The sequence below is a fragment of the Tenrec ecaudatus genome, chromosome 14, assembly GCF_050624435.1.
Source record: "Tenrec ecaudatus isolate mTenEca1 chromosome 14, mTenEca1.hap1, whole genome shotgun sequence".
NCBI lineage: Eukaryota > Metazoa > Chordata > Mammalia > Afrosoricida > Tenrecidae > Tenrec > Tenrec ecaudatus.
The window spans coordinates 105,985,321-106,008,848 of NC_134543.1; the positions used below are offsets into that span (position 1 = coordinate 105,985,321).

Genomic DNA, 23,528 nt, shown 5'->3' on the forward strand with positions numbered 1-23,528 from the left:
CCGTCCTTTGAAATAAATTCTTCTGAGGGGAGGAGCAGGTGTCCACTTAGTAGTTGGTATTGGGGCCGGCCCCCCAGACCTCTCCACTGGTTTCTTACTCCATGCTGGCATGTTGCATTCACATCTTGGAGCATCAGGTTGAAGTTTGGTCCCTCTTTCCCTGTGAAGACACAAACAATACCCTCCCCTTGGGTAGGTTAGTGCCCTGTGCCCCCGCTACCCTTTTCTTTTTTATTATTTTTTTTCCTTTCCCCACTTCCTTTTTTTTTTTTAATAATGGAACGCTTTACGAATTTGCATGTCATCCTTGCGCAGGGGCCATGCTAATCTTCTCTGTATCGTTCCAATTTTTTTTTTTTTTTAGTATATGTGCCACTGAAGCAAGCACTCCTTACCTCCTTGTTAGTTGTCTATTATGTATATCCCTGTATTTGGTCTGGTCCCTGCCATATTACCTGGTCCTCACCCCAGGAATATTTGTAGCTTTTTCCCTATGCCCCATTTGCCTTTTTTTTTTTAAGCTTACCTCAGCAGTCTTTCAAGGCTTTCTATATTTAAGTCAATGCTATCTTGAGGTCTGTTTTCTCTTTTTTGCCCTCTGGGTGAGGTTGTTCTATGTGGTGGTCTCTTATTTATGCTTGGTGAGTGTTGTTCTTCTGCCCATACTGGGTCGACAAAGATCTTTTGTAGGGCTGGGTTTCTTCTAACGTATTCTTTGAGTTTTTCCCTTGTCTGGGAATACTCTTACTTCTCCATCTATCTTGATGGATAATTTTCCTGGGTAGAGTATTCTTGGGTTTGCATTGTTTTCCTTCAATTTTTAGAATATGTTACTCCACTCTCGCCTCTTCTTCATAGTTTCTGCTGATAGGTCTGAGCATATTCTTATTTGGGAATCTTTATATGTGATTGCTTGTTTTTCCCTAGCTGCTCTCATAATTTTCTCCTTTTCCTCAAAGTTGGATACTTTAACTATTATGTGCCTTTGTGACTTCTTGGGATTCAGTCTAGCTGGTGTTCTTTCAGCCTCCTGAGTGGTTGCCTGGTTTTCATTCATTAAGCTGGGGAAGCTTTCCTCCAAGAATTCTCTCACTATTGTTGCAGATGACTTCTTTGTTTTGTCTTCCTCCGGTAAGTCAATAATTCTAATGTTGTTCCACTTCATAGTATCAGACATAGCTCTTAAGTTTCTACAGCTTCTCTGATGATCTTATTAGATTTTTGTTCGTGTTTGTTAAAGTCTGCTTGGCTGTCCTCCACATTACTGATGTGGTTCTCTGATTCCTCCAGTCGCTTCTCAAGGTCCATGAGTCTGCTACTGGTTTTTGTTATCTGTTCCCTAAGCTCCTGTATTTCTCTTTGATTTATGGCTTTTTATCTCTTCTATCATTTCATCCTTTTTCTGTATTGTTTCCCTCATATCCTCTATGACTCCATGTAGCATTCTGAAAATTTCTGTGGCAGCTCAATGTCTGCTTCCTCTATGCATGTCATTATGTTCAGGACATCTTCTGGCATTGCCTTCTGTTTCTCCTGTTTTTTCATTGAGGTCGTTGGGGCTAATGACTGTTTGTGTTGCGTTGTTTTAGATGATCCAGGTGCCATTTTCCAGGGAGTCGAAGAGCACTGGCTCTCTTTGGGAGACTTGTAGGAGTACTTCTTTGAACTGCCAATAGCTTATTTCACTATGGAATTAACCTACCACTTTATCCTCCTGTGGCTTCCCTCTCAGGGGAGTGATCCAGAAGGGTTGCCTGATTTGGTGTTGCCGAGGTTGGGCAGAGGTTCCTGCAGCAGCTTGGAATGTTGATGAGTTATGCTGCCTTATGCTTCCAGGCACACAGGCAGGAATTCCCAGTAAGAAGTTGAGCAGAGTATCCCCTGGTGGAGGTCAGCAGGGTCTTTTCCAGCCTCAGAGCTACATAGAGTGGAGCTCATCTATCTGGGTGTGGCACAGGCGTAAATGCCCCAGGCTAAGGGGAGTGGTCTGGAGGTTAGCAGTAGAGTGTGAGAGACCAAGAAAGAAGCAAAGAGGAGAGAAAAAAAAGTTAAAAAGCAAGCCCAATGAACCTGTGGGGGGAGGGGCGGGGAAGGTGGGGATACTGCAGCGGCAAGCTGTGGCTGTGTTGAGAAAAGGCCCCTGAGCAGCCCTCCAAGACCGAGGGGGTGGGGCAGAGAGGAGCTGCAAGGGTCTAGTTCCTGCCCCGAGGCAGGTGGTGGCAAACTGTGGCTGTGTTTAGACCAAGCCACCCTACAGGTTCCAAATGATCCAGGCTCTGGCAGAGACAGTGCCGGGGCCAAGATCAAGCCCCAGCCGGCCTCCACCGAGGTAAGCGAAAAGCCCCCAGCCCCTCAAAACCCCATGGGTCTGTGCCTACTTAACTTTATGATGCTCCTCCTGTATTCCATCAGTGTTGAATTTCTCTCTAAGCAAATCTCCTTGGCTGAATTCTGCAGAGTCCCTTTGGTATGTGTCACTCCATCGCCATCTTGCTGCAAGTCCCCCCAACTAAAATCTTTACAACTGGATAATAGATAGTATTGTGATCAACAAAGACAACATTGAAGATGTGAAAGATTACGTGTTACTTGGATCCACAATCAATGCTCCTGGAAGCACCTGTCAAGAGATCAAACAACGCATTGCATTGGATAAATCTGCTGCACAAGGTCTATTTAAAATGTTAAAGAGCAAGAATGTGACTTTGAGGTCTAAGATGCTCCTGACCCAAGCCATGGTATTTTCATTGCCTCATATGCATATGAAAGTTGGACACTGAATAAGGAAAACCAAAAGAGAATTAATATATGTGGATTATAGCACTGGAGAAGTATATTAAAAGTACCATGGACTACCAAATGAAGCAATACATCTGTCTTGGAAGCAGAACAATCAGAATGTTCCTTGCAAGTAAGAGTGGTGAAGCTTCTCTTATACTTTAGACATGTTCCTAGGTGAGAACACTCTTAAGAAGGACGTCGTGCTTGATGAAGTGGACGGGCAGTGGAAAAGGAATACATTCAACAAGATGGATTAACACAGTGGCTGTAACCATGCGCTCATATAGAACAATTGTGAGGCTGCTCCATGACTGCGCTGTGCTTTGTTCTGTTGTGCCTGGGGTCGCTATGAGTTGGAACTGACTTGATGGCCCCTAACAACAACAAAATCAACACGCCTAGCTCCTTTAGTTAATTATTGGGAGGCACTCCAGTCTACTCCAGCTTCCTGCCCAAAGGCACTCAGCTTTACTTGCTCTGTGAGCTGGGAAGTCACTGCTCTGCTTCATGCTCTGGCTCTTGGGTCTATTGCTGCTGGGCTTCTGTCACTCCTCTGGTGTCAAAACCGTTTCCAAAATCAAAGAGGTTCACTGTACAAGGATCCTGGGGTCTAAAGGACAAGCTCCACTTCCAGCTTGTCTCTCTTGCTGGTAGTACTTTAGAGCAGTTAACCACATGAGAGCAACAGGGCAGCATTCACCAAAATAGTCACTCAGAAGATACGAAGAGATAGGAGAGATGGATCAGAAATGATAACCAGGGAGGCAATGGGAAGAGTGCTGTTACATTGTGAGGGGTAATATGAATGTCACAAAACAAAATGCACATGAATTGTGGGATGGAATACCAGTTTGTAAACTTTCACCCACTTCACAATAAGTTAAAAAAACAAATGAGAGAGTAAGATTCAGTTGACACTATTTATGCATACAGGTCTAGGTGCTGATACACTTATAATGTGTGTGCCCATTGTCCCCAACAGATTGTTGGGCTTCTTCCTAGCAAAAACTTTGTGGGACTATATCTGGTTTCTAGATTACCAGATACATGTACATCAGCATCTGTTTTCCACATCTCTTTCCCTTTCAAAGCCTTACTACTTAAAAACCTAGTTTGTCTCAAATGTTCTCTATTGGGTATTCCCTAAAGTCAACTCCAGGGAGGGTAGCTATGTGCTAAGTGTCTCTCCTGGAGGCCAAGGTCAGCTGTAAACCCAAGAGCTCCTGGCTGAGGACACCCCCCCACCTTCTGTAGCAGTAATTTGACAGCTGACCGATGGCTAGGTGCTCCTGTGGAATATTGGGAATGGTTCACCGGCATGACTGTACTACTACCCCTCTATTCTTGCCAGAAAAGTGGGCTTTTCTCCCCATCTCCGTGTTGAATCTCTCTCACCTCATAATTGACATGCCATCTCCACCTGCTTGGTAGACAACTCAACTCTTCCCAGTTCTGCTCCTTTCTCCCTCGATGCCCCAGGTCCTTCCGCACGTCCTTGCATTGGGGTCCCAGTCTGCATTTACATAAGTAGAACCCCTGACCAGACTGTCCTTCCTTACAAGTCTCCTAATCTAACGTTTTCCGGTTAGCTGCACCCCACTGTCACCACCATCACCACGCTCCAAAACACCCATCACACATTGATGGAGGGTGCTGGCTCGACCTCAAACCGACCTGGTTTTAAATCCCAGCCTCCCTAGTCAGCAGCCACATGATCTTGATGAGCTGTGTAACCTGTTTCTCCATGTAATATCTGAAAATATATAACGCCTTAGGTAATTGTAGGGATTAAAATTGACAAAGTCTGTGAAAGTGTTTTTATACCTGGTTTAGCTCTTAGCATTTCCTCCATGTATGCCAGCCATTTTCAGTCTTCTTTTTCTTTTTCTTTTAACATTTTCACACAATTTTTATATGTCAGGAAATGGCATGGAGGTCATATCTGTTGTCTCTTGTTTAATCATTTTATTGGGGGCTCCTACAACTCTTATCACAATCCATACACATATCCATTGTGTCAAGCACCCTTGTACATTTGTTGCCATCATCATTCTCAACACATTTGCTTTCTGCTTGAGCCCTTGGTATCAGCTCCTTATTTTTCCCCTCCCTCCCCGCTCACCCCTCTCTCATGAACCCTTGATAATTTATTATTTTGTCATGTCTTACACTGTCCGACATCTCCCTTCACCCACTTTTCTGTTGTCCGTCCCTGAGGGAGGAGGTTATATGTCAATCCTTGTCATTGGTTCCCCGTTATCAGTCTTCTTCATAGCTCTCACTGTACGCTGCTGAAAGCAAAGCATTCCTTCCTTGGGATCATGTATATGCATCTGCTGAAGAGTAAAAGGGCCTGCCTTTTCTTTGCAATAAACATACTCAGAGGCAGTAGGTAAATGTAAAAATAAATTTAAAGCAACTCAGTCTTATCCTTCCATTCCATTCTCCTGCCCGTTCTTTCCCATGTGTGTGCTGATTCCAATCTTGGAAGATTGTCTGCTGTTGTGGGTCCGAGTTGTTGGGTATTCACACAACCACAACCAGGGCTCCAGGCACAGAGCCTCACCTTAGTGGCTTGGAAAGATGATCCCAACTTGTAGTTCAAGCTCCACCCTAATCAGTGTCCCACCTAGCCTCAATCTGCCTCCTCTGGGGTGGTTTCCCAGGCCGGTGTTGCGTTTCCTGTTCCAATTGAGGCCTGTAGCACTCACTGGCTGGCCCAAGTCACCTCTGTCACACAAGATTTTTTCAGGCTTATCTGATCTCATCTCATCCTTTCTCTGTCACTTTGGGGTTTTGCTCAAATCTGGTTGTGTCACATTCTTTAGGAAATTCCACCTTCCTTGATGAGAGGTATTGCTGTTCCTCCAGTCTCTACCTCTGCAGCCTTGCGTGTGGCACACACCTCTCCCTGGAACTCTCCAGTAAGCTCCCAAGAGTGCTGACTGAAAAGGGGTAGGGTGGGGGGCGGCTCTCTGTGCTCTCTTCTACCTTGCTCGGTCCTTTCCGTTCCCTGTCCTAACTAGGCCTTCACTACCCCTCTGCTCCATTCTGTTTGTTCATTTGCTAAGTTTTTAAATTCTGTTTCTTTCCCTCTCCCTGTTCTGATCTGTCCAAATCCTGCCTTTCAACAAGCAGCATCTTAAAAGGTAACTCTGAACGAAGCCTCCTGTTCTTCTGTCTGTCCCTTCTCCCCCAGGACTTTTATTCCACGTACAGCAAATACACTACTCAACCTAACAGTACAATAATTATCTATACCTGTTCAACTCCCCCCACCCCGCCACTAGATTGTTAGTTGTTAGTGATATAAGGGCCATGGTTGTTTCTAAATCATCATTGCAACCCCGAGCGCACACTGGGTAGTGCTGGGGATATGTACTGTTCAGGAACTATGTGTTGAAGTGATCAAGGCAATTGAGTCCCTTATTTTTCAGGCTGGGGACAGTCTTACCATGAGGAAGCAGCTTGAGTTTTTAGCAGTTTATTGCATATCGTTGCTAGATGAAGTACCTGCATCCATTGTACACGTTCATCACCTCACTACAGTTATTCAGTCATCCACTGATCCAACAAACGCTTATTGATGACAGAGATTTAAGACCACTGGGTTTGTTTTTATTCTCTTCCTGTTAAGGACCGGAGAGATCACAGAGAGACGCCCTGCCATTAAAATGTTTGTAATCTTTTTTTAAAAATCATTTTATTAGGGACTCATACAACTCTTATCACAATCCATCCATACATCAATTGTGTAAAGCACATTTGTACATTCATTGTACATTCATTTGTACATTCATTGCCCTCATCATTCTCATCTCTTTTAAAATCATTCTATTGCCTACAACTCTTATCACAATCCATATATATCCTTTGTCTCAAGCATGTTTGTAATCTAAAAAAAGACATCTGTAATCTAATTGGAAAGAGTAAAACACAAATCACTGACTGGAAGGCAAAATGAAGTGGGTGCCATATTATAGTAAAGCCCCAATTCATGTTTTCATGAACAGTTGTTTACTAGTTTCACAAAGCCAAGTTCTTTGAAAGCACTCATTCGTGATTCCAGGAAGGGAAGGAAGAGGGAAAGGGAACAGATGGGAGTGATTCAGAAGAGCAATTACATATTTCCTGTTGGACTCAGGACAATAACGAGACCCCTGAACTTTTCTGCCCCACCCCTTCAGATCTCTGGCACTGCCTTTGTCCCTGATCAGAGCAGGAGGAAGAGTGAGAGGGGGTGCAAAGCAAGTCATTCTAGACTCGTGGTACTCAGTTCAGTCGCCATGAGCTAGATGGAGCTGTTAAGGTGTGTAAAGGTGTTAAAATAGAAGGGAGACATCGGTCAGTGTAAGACATGAAAAAAAAACAACTTGATAAATTATCAAGGGTTCATGTGGGAGGGAGGGAGGGTGTGGAAGGGAGGGGAAAAATGAGCCAATACCAAGGGCTCAAGTTGAAAGAAAATGTTTTGAAAATGATGATGGCAACAAATGTAAAAATGTGTGTATGGATTGTGATAAGAGCTGTATGAGCCCCCAGTAAAATGAATTTTTTAAATGTCAAAATGCACACCAGATCATGAAGACTAGTTTTTTTTAATATTTCTACTGATGGTATATTAAAACAGTATTTGGGACATATTGGTTTAAATAGAATATATTGTTCAAATTAATCTCATCAATTTATTTTTACCTTTTATGTGGTTATTAGAAATCTTAAAATTGAATACAGTGTTTCAACTGTTTTTATGTGTCCAGGGTCTCTTGATCCCTCAAAGCGAAGAACAGACTCATAGACCACTAACGGCCAGTAGAAAGCAGAGTTTATTTGGAAAGGAAAGCGCCTGGCGCAGCAGGTAGGGAACCCAGTGAGTTGCCACTGAATGAACTGTGTATCTAACTGAACTGGGGTTTTATCAGGTGTCTGCATCTCCAGGTAATGAACAGACCAACTCCGGGACTCATCCTATTTCTCAGGTCCGATCATAAACCCGCCCTTGCTCGCCCCATGGCTGGGTCTTACCTGGGCCAGACAGGCAAGGAAGCATGCAAGGGTGAGCCAAAAGAGTCTGGTTTGATGACCCTGGAGTTTGGTGTCATCCTAGGGTCGGATGCCTGGACCCTTTCAGGTAATCCTGCTGTTCCCAATGCTTCCCACTGCTGGGCCTGTGTCCCTCCCGCTGCCTGCGGGCTCTCTATCTCCTATCAACAGGACTTCCATCTTGTATCATACTTCTACGGGACAGCACTACTCAGAAGGCTTCTCCTCAGGTTTGACCCGCCTAGGGTATTTGGAAAACCCTTGGAGGAAACAGATGTTGACATCGAGTCTGACCTAGTGATTCATGAGTTCTGATCTGCATGCAAATTTCCATAGTCATCTTTTAGGACTGTACTGAACAAGAACTGGGCCTCGGATAGGAAACTTGGTTCTTGCCCACGGTTGCCTGTGACTCAGGCCCACAGGGACACACGTGACAGGGAGTTGGTTTGTTTTCTGTGGTTCTTTCTAGCAGTTTCCTTGAAGCTCTCAGCAGCTTCTTGAACAGATGAAAGAACAGCTGATCTACTCGAGATTGCCATGACAACAAAGGAAGCTATCTGGTGGCAACCTGCTCTTCGAGATGGCGCATGATGTTCAATTGTTAGCTGATCTTTAGAATGCTAAAGAGGATATGAAGCATTCGAAAAAACTCCCAAGGGTGTCAGAACAGCAGAGGGGGCTTCGGATGGGGTTCTCACCCCTCAAAGAACTGCTGGCCTTGGGCATTCAGACTCTTCCTCAGCTCTGCCCACTGCCCCTAGAGCTCGGTTCGGGACTCTCCCAACCCCCTGACTCATTTTGCCACCTACCAATACTTGGACGCCCACTGAACCTGAGCCTTTACTCCTAAGATTCCCATTGCCAAGAATATTTTCTGCTGCCTTATGTCACACCGCCTCACGATCCATTTGGGGGACAAAATAAGATGTAATTACCACTCAGATTTAAATTTTTCTATTTAAATTCATTCTTTTTTTGGGGGGGGGGCAAGGGAAAGCTTCTTCAACTAGCTCAGGTAATGGATGTTTATATTAGGACTACCTGTGGCTCTCAGGGAGGTGGGGAAACTCTGGAAATCCAAAGAGTGACATTCTTCTAGACCAGAGGTTCTCAACCTTCCTAATGTCCTGACCGTTGAAACACAATTCCTCATGTTGTGGTGACCCCCAACCATAAAATTACTTTTGTTGCTACTTCATAACTATAATTTTGCTACTGTTATGAATCAGGCGACCCCTGGGAAAGGGTCGTTCGACCCCCATAGGGGTCACGACCCACAGGTTGAGAACTGCGGTTCTAAACCCAAGCTGGCTCTAGGAAACGCAGCCGCGGAAGTTAATGGTGATTCTCTCTAGTACACTAAGGCTCTGCTTGGTCTGGGAGTTCCCCATTTCTCCTGGCTTCCTTAGTATCTAATCTAGACTTTCTTCTTGACCTCACTGCTTTGTTTACTCATAGTTTCTACTTTCTCGTCACTTAGCCCTACTCAGGAACTACACCCTGCTTTTAGCCCCACCTGTCCTTCCCTCTTTACATCTCTTAGCTTAGTTCCTGCCCCTCCTTACCCCTCATCCTTATTTACTGTTTCTGCAGAGCAACCTGCTACCACCTTACTACCTGCTTCTACCGTGAGGCAGAACTTGCTGCACCCACCTGCATCCTTAGTTACTGGCCAGCCTGCAGAGTTAGCTGACCTTGGGGTGTCAGAAGCTTACACATGATTCCATTAACTATGGACCAATATGGCTTCCTGTACGCCCTTCCCAGCGGGGCCTATGGGCAGGTCAGGGATCCTGATTGCCGTGTCTAGGATATTTTCATTTCTATCAATCATCTCATTTAATCCTTAAAACATCTCTGTTAGTAGGCATTATCCTATCTTCTACAGATGAAGAAACTGGGGACCAGAAAGATTACCCAAGGCAAAATCATCATTCAGTCCCAAACAGAAATCACCATGCAGCAGCCTCAGTGAAGTATGTTAGCAGGATTCTTTTTTTTAATTATTATTTTTAATTTTTTTAAATTCTTTTGAAACAAAATTATGAGAGAACACCGAGAAGTAGGATGCCCATGACCCCAAACCAAGAAACTCAATCCGTGAGGATTTGGTATGTACATAAACAGCCTCAGCCACTCTTGTTGTGGTTGTAAATATATCTAACACACACTTTTGCCACTTCAGCTCTTCACAGGTGTGCAACTTATTGGGAGCCCTGGTACCACAGTGGTTAGACATTGTGCTGCGACACTAAAAGTCAGCAGTTTGAAACCACCAGCCACTCCTCGGGAGAAAGATGAGGTTTTCTACTCCCGTAAGCAGTTACAGTCTCAGAAACTCACTGGCAGTTTCTTCCGTGTCTTGTCTTTTTATATGAGTGAGGTCAGACAATAATTGCCTTTTTGTGATTGACTTAATCTTACTCAATGTAATGTCTTCCTGTTCCATCATATTGTAGCTTGTATCAATAGTTATTTCTGCTGCTGGCTGCGTAAGATCCTATCGTGTGGACATGTATGGGTCACATTTGGTTTATCCATTCATCTGCTGACGAGCATCCAGCATGTTTCCACCTTTTGACTATTGTGAATAATGCTGCAATGAGCATGGATGTACAAGCCTGTTTTCAAGTCTTTGGGGGCATACACCATGAGTCGATTCTGGGGGTCATATTTTAGGAGCCCTGGTAGCTTAGTGGTTATGTTTTGGACTGCAAACCACAAAGTCAAAACCACCCGCCTCTCCTTGGGAAAAAGATGGGACTTTCTACTCCCACAAGCACTTGCAGTCTGGGAAACTCACAGGGGCAGTTCTACCCTGTCCTAGAGGGTCACTGTGTGTCGGCATCGACTTGATGGCAGTGGCTTTGGTTTGTTTTTCTATGGCAGTTTGAGGAACTGCCCATGTGTTTTCCACAACACCTATAGCATTCTGTATCCCCACTAGCAATGGTGGTTTAGGGTTCCAGTTTCTCCACATCTTTATTTATTAATCTTAAAATCTTAGCCATCCTAAAAACAAAAACCCTACTGCCATCAAGTCAATTCTAACTCATCGCTACCCTGTATAGGACTTCTTAGGCTTTAGATCTTTCTGGGGAACAGATAGCCCCATCTTTCTCTGGGGAAGCAGCTGATGGGTTTGAACCACCAACCTCAGGGCTAGCAGTCCAACAGTTACCTGACAGCACCACCAGGATGCCTTCAACGGGTGCGTTCCTTGTAGGAGGGAAATGATATCTCATTTGTAGTTTTGATTTTCATCTCTCTGCTAGCTAATGATGCTGAGCACTTTTTCCCGTGTTTGCTGGTCATTGAATATCTTCTTTGGTGAAATGTATCCCAGTCCTTTGCCTGTTTTGTGACAGAGTTATTGTTTTTTGTCGTTGTTCTTACTCACTGTCCCCGAGTCGATGCTGACTCAGGCTGAGCCTATGACACAGGGTAGAGCTGTCCTTTGAGTTTCTGAGAAGAATTCTTTACCTGGTGGGAAGCCCGTCTTTCGACTGCGTTGCTGGTGGTATTGTGCTGGCGATCTTGCAGTGAGCAGCCCAGTTCATACCCACTACCCCACCAGTAAAATGCTTGATGAACCAAAGTCTAAAAGTGTTATGAGGTCCCCTTTATTTATTTTGTCTTTTGCTGTGAGTGACTTTGTTATTCTATTTGATGATCCACTGTTCAAAGCTAGGCCTAATGGCATTTGCCCCTGCTTTTTCTTCTAAGATTTTTTTCATCTTAGTTTACATGCTTAGACCTTTCATCCAGTTTGAATTTGTTTTTGTGTGTGGTGTGAAACATGGATTCTGGTTCATTTTTTTTCCCTACGTGGAAATCAATTTTTAAAAAATCTAATTTTTCCAACATCATTTTCTGAAGCCACTCTTCTTTCTCCATCAAATAGAATTAGCACTCTTGTTAAAATAATAATAAATCAGTTGTTCATAGAGATGTGGTTTGTTTCTGGACTTTATATTCTACTGGTTTATGTGTCTACTGTCATATAAGTATAGGTTGTTTTACTTATTATAACTGAATAATGTGTTCTAATAATCGGGAAGTGGGAGTCTTCCTACTTTTCTCTTCTCTGCCAACATTGCTTTACCTATTGGGGTTCTCTTGCCGTTCCATATAAAATTGAGGGTTGTCTTTTCTACTTCTGTAAAGATGGCTGTTGGGGTTTGAACCTGTGGGTTGCTTTAGGTAACATTATAGTTCTCATTGTCTTGTCCCTCAGACCCTGGTTATATTTATTCGTTGGCATTTTAGTCTCGTGAGTGCGATTACAAATGGAGTGTTACTCTCATTTTAAAGCTGAAAACACGGATGGTGAGAGGCCTAGAAACTTCTTCAGAAGCACAGAGTTGGTAAAGCATAGAAATGTGTCTCTACCCCAAGTCAGTCTGACTCAGTTCAGACCACCTACACGATGTAGAGTGACAATGAAAAATCAAACTTCCAAATTAATATTTCCATTGGGAATTTACTATTACATATCCCCAGGCATGGGGACAAAGCTGGTTCTCAAAGCTGACTGCACATCAAATCTGGTGGTTAAGTTTTTCAAAATTGCATGTGTTTTATGTATTACTAGCATTAGACTCGAGAAGCTATGGTGGTACAGTGGTTAAGCACTCATCTGCTAGCTAACAGGTGGGTAGTTCAAAGCCACTAGCTGCTGGGTGGGAGAAAGATGTGGCAGTCTGCTTTGGAACATGAACAGACATGGAGGGCCTGGAGGGGCAGTTTTACTCCATACCTTATGGTCATAGTGAGTGGGTCTAATTCAATGCAAAAGGCAAACACACTACAAGCCAGTGGGTTTCACCTTATAGCAACCTTACAGGACAGAGGAGAACTTCACTAGTGGGTTTCTGAGGTTTTAAATCTTTTTGGAAATACGCAGCCTCATCTTTTCCCCTTGAAGTGGCTGATGGATTTGAACAGTGGTTAGCAGTGTGGTGAATAGCACACTAGTCCACCAGGATTAGATTTACTAAAAATAATAATAATGATACTTTTTGCATCTATACTGATAGGAGAGAGAGGCTTGTAATTTTCTCTTTCTTGAAATGAATGCCCTTTTCTGGTTTTGGTATCAAAGTTTTGCTGGTTTCATAAAACTAGTTAGGGAGTGTTCTCTCTTTAGCTGTCTTCTGGAAGAATTTGTCTAAGAATGATATTGGAAAAATTCGCTTGTGGAGCCATTTTGACCTGGAGTTTTCTCCAGAAGGTTTTAAATGATGTCTTAAATTTATTTAGTAGTATATAGGCCCAACCATATTTTTAAATCTTATGTCCATTTTGGAAAAATGTATTTTTATAGCAAGTTATCCATTTCTATATAAATTTGTTTGTTTTTAAAATCATTTTATTGAGGGCTCATACAATTCTTATCACAATCCATCCTTCCATGGTGTCAAGCACATTTGTAACATTTGTTGCCCTCATCATTCTACTTGAGCCCTTAATATCAGCCCCTCATTTTCCCCCTCCTTCCCTACTGCCCCCTCCCTCCCTCATGAACCCTTGATAATTTATACATTATTTTTATTTTGTCATAACTTACCCTGTCCGACGTCTCCCTTCACCCACTTTCCTGTTGTCCATCCCCCAGGGAGGGGGTTATATGTAGATCCTTGTCATCGTTTCCCCCTTCCCACCCCACCCTTCCCCTCTTATGATCTTTTTAATGTTTATATAAGCTGCAGTGGAATATTTTACACTTCCAAGTTGATTGTTTGTGCCTCTTCCTCCTCTCTCTCTCTCTCTCTCTCTCTCTCTCTCTCTCTCTCTCTCTCTCTCTCTCTCTCTCTGTTTTATCCCTTGATTCATCTGACTAAAAGTTGATTGATCTGTTAGTCTTTTAAAAGAAGCAGGTTTTTAGGTTTTTCACTCCTTTCATTGTGTGTTTGTTTTTCATCTACTATGAACTTTTCCTTCATTTAGTATGTCCCTTCCTTCTGCCTTCCTCGGGTTTGTTTCTTCTTTTATGTCCTGGACAGGGCATTTAGTCATTCTTCTTATCTAATAGGTGTATTTAAGACCTTTTAATTACTTTATTTTTGGTCTTATTTTCTAACATAGGCATTTCATCTGAAAGCATCCCCTGTTAGCCCCTACCCATGCTAAAGTGGCTATGAAAATCAAACTTTCATAGCTGAGCATTTCACCCTTAGCAGTCCACCCTATATTATTATGTATGGGAGCAATTCAAACAGGACAGAACCCACAGTCATCTGGTGGGGAGGTTTGACACATGTCCTCTGGGAATCTCATACTGCTCTGGGATGGAATGCCAAAGGTGGTCCCCCAAAAGAGGAATTCTACCACTGTTTTATCTTCAGTATCTAAAACAGTATGTAAAATCACTGAAGATAAAACTGGGTACATGAACAAATATGGTCAGGAGAGAAAATGGTGCCCAGCTATTAAAAGATACAGCATCTGGGGTCTTAAAAACTTGAAGCCAAACAAGCGGTCATCTAGCAGAGAAGCAACAAAGACCACATAGAAGAAGCAACCAGCCTGTGTGATAATGAGGTATCTATGGGAACAGGCATCAGAAGTTCAAAAATAAACAACCTCATTCAGATGATGGAGAGAGGGGTCAAGGTAGAGACCAAAAGCCCATCTGTGGATAATTAGAACTTCCCACACAGAGGGGCTTCATGGAGGAGAAAATGCATCCAGGGGGAAGTTTAGCGCTGATGAAACACACAACACTCCTCCAGTTCTTTAATCCTTCCTCCCCCCACTATTATAATCTCAATCCTACTTTGAAAACCCCTCTAGACCAGTGTATATACAGTGGCACAGAGGAGAGCTTTCAATATATGGAATTCTGGAAAGAAAAGCCTCAGAATTAGTAATGAGAGTAACGATTCCAAGAGGCTAGTAGAAGGGAAGGGGGAGGAAGGAAGGGACGGGGGACAGGTAGCATTGATGGCAGAAAACCCTTCTTGAGGAAGATACTTTCAGGATAGGATTCCTGATAGAAGAATGGGCAGTGGAAAACAGGTATAAATAATAATAACACTACATAATATATTAAGGGTTCACAGACATGCCTGGGGGGGGGGGAGAAGCTGTTATCAAAGGGCTCAAGAAGAAAGATAATGTTTAGAAATTGTTGACACCAACAATTGTATATGTCTGCTTAATCTAATGGACGTATGGATTATTATATGTAAGAGCTCCCAATAAAATGATTTATTAAAAAAACAAATACCTCACTGACCCATAGGCCTACAGGGGACAACACTGGAGACACAGTGTGGGAATTACACCTGATCTGATCCCACAACACCAAGGCAAAACACTAAGGGTGTGCAACAGAACAGCAAGAGGAACATAGCAATAAAGTCCCCAGGGAATACCAAAAATAGACCTTGGGTCAGGGCATGGTACCCCATCAGACTTGACTGGAAAACACTACTAAAGGCCAACAAACAGTCCTTGAACTAAGCCTTGAGGCTTTTCTTTTTCGTTGCTGTTGTTGTTTTGTTTTCTTTTTTTTTCACAAGAGAAAAGCTTGTAGTTAGTTCAGGGATCGTTTGCTGGCCCTTAGGAGCGTTTTCCAGTCCAGTCTGTTGGGGCACCACGCCCTGGCCCCAAAGTCCACTTTCAGCATTCCCTGGGGACCTTGCCACTCCATTCCCTTGCTGTTCCGCTGCACTCCCCCAGTGCTTTGCCTCCGTGTGGTGGGATCAGGTCAGGTGCAATTCCCACACTGTGTCTCCGGTGCTGTCCCCTGTATCGCCCTTAGTCACTGAGGGGCATCATGTCTCATAGTGGGGCCAGCCATGTTGTTCTCTCTGTGGACTGGCTGCTCTACTCAGGAACATCATCCTCACGGCCTGGTGGGCCAGGCTGTGCTCCACTCTCTCCTCCTGCCCCTTCATCTGCTCCCATGTGCTCTGATCAGATATGTTCATCTCCCAGAGCTGCAGAGTCAATGTCGTCCTTTGGAACAAATTCTTTTCGGGGGAGGGGCAGGAATCCACTTAATTTATGGTGCTGGGGCCAGCCTCCCAGACCTCTCCACTGGGTCCCTACTCCACGCCGGGATATTGCGTTCACACCTTGCGGCACTGGGTTGAAGTCTGGTCCCACTTTCCCTGTGGGTTTTGTTTTCTTTTGTTGCTTTATTTATTTTTTTTTCCTCTTTTCTTCTTTTACATTTTATTAGGGACTCAAACAGCTCTTACCACAATCCATACATATACATACATCAATTGTATAAAGCACATCTGTACAATCTTTGCCCTAATCATTTTTTCTCTTTTCTTCTTTTACATTTTATTAGGGACTCAAACAACTCTTACCACAATCCATACATATACATACATCAATTGTATAAAGCACATCCATACATTCCCTGCCCCAATCATTCTCAAGGCATTTGCTCTCCACTTAAGCCCCTTGCATCAGGTCCTCTTTTTTGCCCCCCCCTCCCTCCCCATTGTTGCTTTATTTTGCTCTGTCTTGTTTTGCTGCATGTTATTATCTCTGGAGGTCTGTCTAAATAAGACAGGCTGGATGAGCAATCTGAAGGAGAAAGTGGGACTGAAAGTTCTGGGGGGACATGGGAGAAGGGGAGGTGGGAGAAAAGGAAGTGGTGTTAACAAACCGAGGGACAAGGGAACAACAAGTGATCCAAAATCGGTGGTGAGGAGGGTGTAGGAGGCCTGGTAGGGCATGATCAAGGGTGATGTAACCGAGAGGAATTACTGAAACCCTAATGAAGTCTGAGCATGATAGTGGAACAAGAGGAAAGTAGAAGAAATAGAGGAAAGAACTAGGAGGCAAAGGGCATTTATAGAGGTTTAAATAAAGAGCATGTACATATATAAATATATTTATAGATGAGGCTGGGGAAATAGATCTATGTGCATATATTTATAGGTTTAGTATTAAGGTAGCAGATGGACTTTGGGCCTCCACTCAAGTACTCCCTCAATGCCAGAACACTTTGTTCTAATAAACTGGCATTCCATGATGCTCACCTTTCCAACACGATCACTGAAGACAAATGGGTGCATAAGCAAATGTGGTGAAGCAATATGGTGGTGCCCAGCTATCAAAAGATATCGTGTCTGGGGTCCTAAAGGCTTGTTTACCTTCAAGCCTTTAAAACCCCAGATGTGATATCTTTTGATAGCTGGGCACCACCATATGGCTTCACCACATTTGCTTATGCACACATTTGCCTTCAGCAATTATGTCAGGAAGGTGAGCATCATGGAATCAACCTAGTATATTTCTAAGGAGTCCTGGTGACATAGTGGTTACTGGTAGGGCTGTGATCCCAGCAGTCAACTGTTTCCCAGGATGAAAAAGGGCATTCTACTCTCATAAAAAGCTTGAGGGTAAACAAGCGACCATCTAGCTCAGAAGCAACAAAGCCCACATGGAAGAAGCACACCAGCCTATGTGTTCACCAGGTACCAAAGGGATCAGTTATCAGGCATCAAAGGACAAAAAATCATATCATTGGGGGCACACCTCCATGATATGATCGCTGAGGAAAAATGGGTGCATAAGCAAATGTAGCGAAGAAAGCTGATGGTGCCCGGCTATCAAAAGGTATAGTGAGTGTCTGGGGTATTAAAGGCTTGAAAGTAAATAAGCAGCCATCTAGCTCAGAAACAACAAAGCCCACATGGAAGAAGCACACCAGCCTGTGCGATCACGAGGTGTCGAAGGGATCAGGTATAAGGCATCATCAGAACAAAAAAAATCTTACCATAGTGAATGGGGGGGATGCACAGTGGAGACCCAAAGCCCATTTATCGGCCACTGGAGATCCCCTTGCAGAGGGGTCTAGGGGAGGAGACGAGCCAGTCAATGTGTGATGTAGCATCGATGAAAAATACAACTTTCCTCTACTTCCTAAATGCTTCCTCTCCTTCCCCCGCCCCCGACTATCATGATGCAAATTCTATCTTGCAAGTCTGGCTAGACCAGAGGATGTACACTGGTACAGATAGGAAATGGAAACACAGGGAATCCAGGGCAGATGATACCTTCAGGACCAGCGGTGTGAGTGGCGATACTGGGAGGGTAGAGGGAGAGTGGGTTGGAAAGGAGGAACCGATTATAAGGATCTACATGTGACCTCCTCCCTGGGGGATGGACAACAGAAAAGTGGGTGAAGGGAGTCGTCGAACAGGGAAAGATATGACAAAATAATAATTTATAAATTATCAAGGGTTCATGAGGGAGGGGGAGCAGGGAGGAAGGGGGAAAAAATTGAGGACCTGATGTCAAGGGCTTAAGTGGAGAGCAAATGTTTTCAGAATGTACAGATGTGCTTTACACAATTGATGTATGTATGGATTGTGATGAGAGTTGTATGAGCCCCTAATAAAACGATTAAAAAAGAGTCACAGTCTCAGAAACTCATGAGTCTACCCTGTCCTATAGGGTTGCTATGAGTCAATATCAACTCTGTGACACTGAGTTGAGTGTATTTCTAGTTTACCTGCATATGTACACTTATCCATGTTTCCATTAACACTATACTGGATTTCCTAATCAGAAAAGATGATGTAAACACAAGAGCATATAATAGAACTGTTGAACTGCACGATATGTGGGTTGTGTGCCAATAAAACTGTTATCAATAAATAAATAAGAGATATAAAGGTAGGAGAGTGTTTTAAAATTTTGTTTTCATTACTCAGAGATGACATGATGATTTATTTTATGCGTCTAAGACTATTAGGACTAATAAGAGAGATCATGACATGTAAAATTTAGAATCTTTCCTCCTACAAGTTCAGGTTACCCAAATAAAAGCAACTTAAACAATGAGGAAATTCTCTAGATCACGTAACAGGAAGTCCAAACTTCTAAAAGCAGCTTTGGGTTTTATTAATTCACCAGTGTGTGTTTCTCTGAAAGGGCTATTGATTTATGTGTTTGTTTTAAGTCATTAAATTATCTTGCCTTTACTAATTCCTTTCTTCTTCTTTGCTTTATTTGTGCTGTTCCTTTCTATCGTCTCCAGTTAAGTTAAGTAGAATTTAGAAACAATAGATGAATAAATCTAAAGTGTACGGTCAATATTGCACGTCCCTTTGTGAGTAGCGTTCTTGGAGTCCTGGTAAAGACTGGACTACTCATTTTAAGATTGTTAGTTCAATCTCACCAGCCGCTCTGCAGGAGAAAGATGAGGCTGTCTGCGCGCATGAGGATTTATAGTCTCAGAAACCCTATATGGGGTCACTATGAATCAGAAATGACAGGATGGCAGTGGACAGGGGTGATAGTGTTCTTGGACAATGCAAATGATCAACCTAATTGGTCTCTAACAGAAAGGTTGGAGGTTCAAGTCTACCCAGAGTCCACCTCAAAAGAAAGCCTTCTGGGTCTCCTTGTAAAGAACCAGCCTTGGAATTTCCCATGAAGCACAGTTCTGCTCTGATCCCCAGGGGCCAGCCATGAATTCCACACCAACTGGCTGTAGTGATAGCCTTCTCCGAGATCGAGATCCAGCGCATACTTGTCAGCCCAGAATTCTTTTGTACCTCGTTACTGTGAAGTGCTCTCGAGTCAGCTGCGACGTAGCGACCTTACAAACAACAGAGTGAAGCACTGTTCAGTATCCTGCCAGTCCCACAGTGGTTGCTGGGTTTGAGCCCATTGTTGCAGCTTCTGGGCCAGCCCATCTTGTTCAGTGTTTCCTCTTTGGTGCTGTCCTTCCGCTTTGCCAAGCATGACAGTGGTCTCTCCTGACAACACGTCCAAAGCATGCAAGGACAAGGCTCACCATTCTTGCCTCTGAGGACTATTCTGGCGATGCCTCTTCCAAGACAAACTTGTTGGTTCTTTTGGCAGCCCATGATGCAGTCCATATTCTCCAGCACCATAATTCAACTGCATCGATTCTTCTTTGGTCTTCTTTATTCTATGTTCAACTTTCACCTGCACAGGAACAAATGGAAAACATTATAGCTTCTGTCAGAAACAATTTAGTCCTCAAAGTAGCCTTCTTGCTTTTCAACACTTTAAAGAGGCCTTTTGCAGCAGGTTTACCCAATGCGTTGTGTTGCTTGATGGCTTGGCTGCTGCCTCCATGAGCATTGAGCGTGGATCTGAGTGTGATGAGCTCCCGAACAGCATCAACCCTTTCTCCATTTATCATGATGTAACGTACTGGTCTACTTGTGAAAAGATGGTGGTCTTTTTATTATTATTATTATCTTGGTCTTTTTTACATTGAGTCATAATCCATCATGAAGGCTGCAATCCTTAATCTTCATCAGCAAGTGCTTCAAGTCCTCACTGTCAGCAAGCAAGGTCTGTCATCTGCATACGTCAGGTTGTTAAGAAAACTTCCTCCAATCCTGAAGCTGCGCTCTTCTTCCTATAACCTAGCTTCTCTGATTATTACTTCTTAGTCAATATCTGTTCCCAGGAGAAATCATTCTGACTTCTGTCCTCACAGAGTGCTTTTACTGGATTTTGGAACTTATATAAATAAAATCAGTCAGGATATATTCTTTTGTGGATTATTTCTTTAAATGCATGTGATTAGTCCATGCGTGATATTAGAATTGTGTACTTTTATAAGAGTTGTACAAGCCCCCAATAAAATGATTTTTAAAAGTGTACTTTTGGGAACCGATTACAAGGATCTACATGTGACCTCCTCCCTGGGGAATGGACAACAGAAAAGGGGATGAAGGGAGACGTCAGACAGGGCAAGATATGACCAAATAATAATTTATAAATTATCAAGGGTTCATGAGGGAGGGGGAGCAGGGAGGAAGGGGGAAAAAGAGGACCTGATGCAAAGGGCTTAAGTGGAGAGCAAATGCTTTGAAAATGATGAGGGCAAAGAATGTACAGATGTGCTTTATGCAATTGATGTATGCATGGATTGTGATAAGAGTTGTATGAGTCCCTAATAAAATATTTATTTAAAAAGTGTGCTTTTTTTCCCCCCATTCTTATTTTTTTTTCTTAAAAAAAGAGATTTTAGTGGGAGCTCTTACAACTCTTTCTTTCTGTTTGGAATTTGCTTATTTTCCTTTGTAAAATTTTATTCAGCTGTAATTAGCATATCATACAATTCTTTTTTTTTATTAAAACGTTTTATTAGGGGCTCATACAACTCTTATCACAATCCATACATATACATACATCAATTGTATAAAGCACATCTGTACATTCTTTGCCCTAATCATTTTCTTTTCTTTTTTTTTTCCTTTTCTATTTTTACATTTTATTAGGGACTCATACAACTCTTATCACAATCCATACATATACATACATCAATTGTATAAAACACATCCATACATTCCCTGCCCCAATCATTCTCAAAGCATTTGCTCTCCACTTAAACCCTTTGCATCAGGTCCTCTTTTTTTTCCCCCTCCCTCCCCGCTCCCCCCTCCCTCATGTGCACTTGGTAATTTATACATCGTTATTTTGTCATATCTTGCCCTATCCGGAGTCTCCCTTCCCCCCCTTCTCTGCCGTCCCTCTCCCAGGGAGGAGGTCACATGTGGATCCTTGTAATCAGTTCCCCCTTTCCAACCCACTCACCCTACACTCTCCCAGCATCGCCCCTCACACCCTTGGTCCTGAAGGTATCATCCACCCTGGATTCCCTGTGCCTCTAGCCCTCATATGTACCAGTGTACAACCTCTGCCCTATCCAGCCCTGCAAGGTAGAATTCGGATCATGGTAGTTGGGGTGAGGAAGCATCCAGGATCTGGGGGAAAGCTGTGTTCTTCATCGGTACTACCTCGCACCCTGACTGACTCATCTCCTCTCCTAAACCCCTTTATGAGGGGATCTCCAGTGGCCGACACTTGGGCCTTGGGTCTCCACTCTGCACTTCCCCCTTCATTTAATATGGTATATATATACATATACACATATATACACATACATACACACACTTATATCGTTTGTTTTTTTTTGCATGATGCCTTATACCTGGTCCCTTGGGCACCTCGTGATCGCACTGGCTGGTGTGCATCTTCCATGTGGGCTTTTTTGCTTCTGAGCCAGATGGCTGCTTGTTCACCTTCAAGCCTTTAAGACCCCAGACACTATCTCTTTTGATAGCCGGGCACCATCAGCTTTCTTCACCACATTTGCTTATGCACCCATTTGTCTTCAGCGATCCTATCATGGAGGTGTGCAGTCAATGATATGATGATTTTTTGTTCTTTGATGCCTGCATATCATACAATTCAATAGTTCAAGCATATCAAGAAAGGTTGCATAATCATCTTCGAATCTTCCTCATTTTCCCCCTCCCTCATGAGCCCTTGATAATTTATCAATTTTTTTCACCCACCCCTATAAATTATTATTTCGTCATATCTTGCCCTTAACCCTTCTCCCTTCACCCCCTTTTCTGTTGTCCATCCCCCAGGGAGGAGGTCACATGTTGATCCTTGTAATCAGTTCCCTCTTTCTAACCCACTCTCCCTCTATCCTCCCAGTATCATCACTCACACCACTGGTCCTGAAGGGATCATCCACCCTGGATTCCCTGTGTTTCTAGCTCCTATCTGTACCAGCCAGACTTGCAAGGTAGAATTGGGATCATGATAGTGGGGGTGTGTGTGAAGAAGCATTTAAGAACTAGAAGAAAGTTATATTTTTCATCATTGCTACTTACACCCTGACTGGCTCATCTCCTCCCTGAGACCCTCTGTAAGGGGATGTCCGTGGCCTACAAATGGGCTTTGGGTCTCCACTCTGCACTCCCCCTCTCATTCACTATGGTAACATTTTTTGTTCTGATGATGCCTTATACCTGATCCCTTTGGTACCTAGTGATCACACAGACTACTGTGCTTCTTCCATGTGGGCTTTGTTGCTTCTGAGCTAGATGGCCATTTGTTTGCCTTCAAGCCTCTAAGACCCCAGATGCTATCTCTTTTGATAGCCAGGCACCATCAGCTTTCTTCACTACATTTGCTTATTCACCTGCTTTGTCTTCAGCGGTTGTGTCAGGAAGGTGAGCATCATAGAATGCCAATTTAATAGAAGAAAGTGTTCTTGCATTGAGGGAGTACTTGAGTGGAGGCCCAATGTCCTTCTGCTACCTTAATACTAAACCTATAAATATATGCACATAGATCTATTTCCCCATCCTCATATATAAATATATTTACATATATATATATATATGCTCTTTATTTAAAACCTCTATAAATGCCCTTTGCCTCCTAGTTCTTTCCTCTATTACCTTCCCAGTCCCCTCCTGATATAGCTACTCTCATTATTGGTCCTGAGGGATTCCGTCTGGATTCCCTAGCCAGGGACTTTAAAGGCTATGGTGAAGTTAAATTTCTTTTTTTGTTTGTTTTTGAAGCGACATTTCTTAAGGTGGACTTTCTATGTCATTGTAACTCCCACCAAATGATTGGGTGGTGTCAGGGGAAGCCAGCCCCTAACACATCATTACGGGTCCGGTAGGCGCAATTGTACAGCAATAATAAGTAAAGATCATGGTAAAGTTATAGAGAGCATGAGAGATAGAAGTATTGAAATAAATGGGAGTCAGACACGTTTCATGGTAGTATGCTCACCTCAGCCCCACTCGATAGTCCACGTGGAGGGAGAGAGAGAGAGCTTAATGCTAGCCCAGGCCCCTTTTATATTCTCTGGGGACATGCAAGCCCCCTAATTACAGGTGAGGACATTCGTCACTGGAAGGGGCTGTCCT

General features: G+C 43.3%; 1 long non-coding RNA gene and 1 other non-coding gene across 2 annotated transcripts in view; both read right to left on the minus strand.

Annotated features, from left to right (window-relative positions):
• Nucleotides 1-270: 270 nt before the first annotated feature.
• Nucleotides 271-380, minus strand: LOC142427011 (U6 spliceosomal RNA). Its single transcript, XR_012779857.1, has one exon. It is a non-coding gene; the product is annotated as a U6 spliceosomal RNA (small nuclear RNA).
• Nucleotides 381-17,579: 17,199 nt separating this feature from the next.
• LOC142426151 (uncharacterized) overlaps nucleotides 17,580-23,528 on the minus strand; it is a 31,790-nt gene continuing 25,841 nt past the window's right edge. The window contains exon 3 of the long non-coding RNA XR_012779728.1: nucleotides 17,580-19,758. This is a non-coding gene — a long non-coding RNA (uncharacterized LOC142426151). The remainder of the gene's footprint in view (nucleotides 19,759-23,528) is intronic.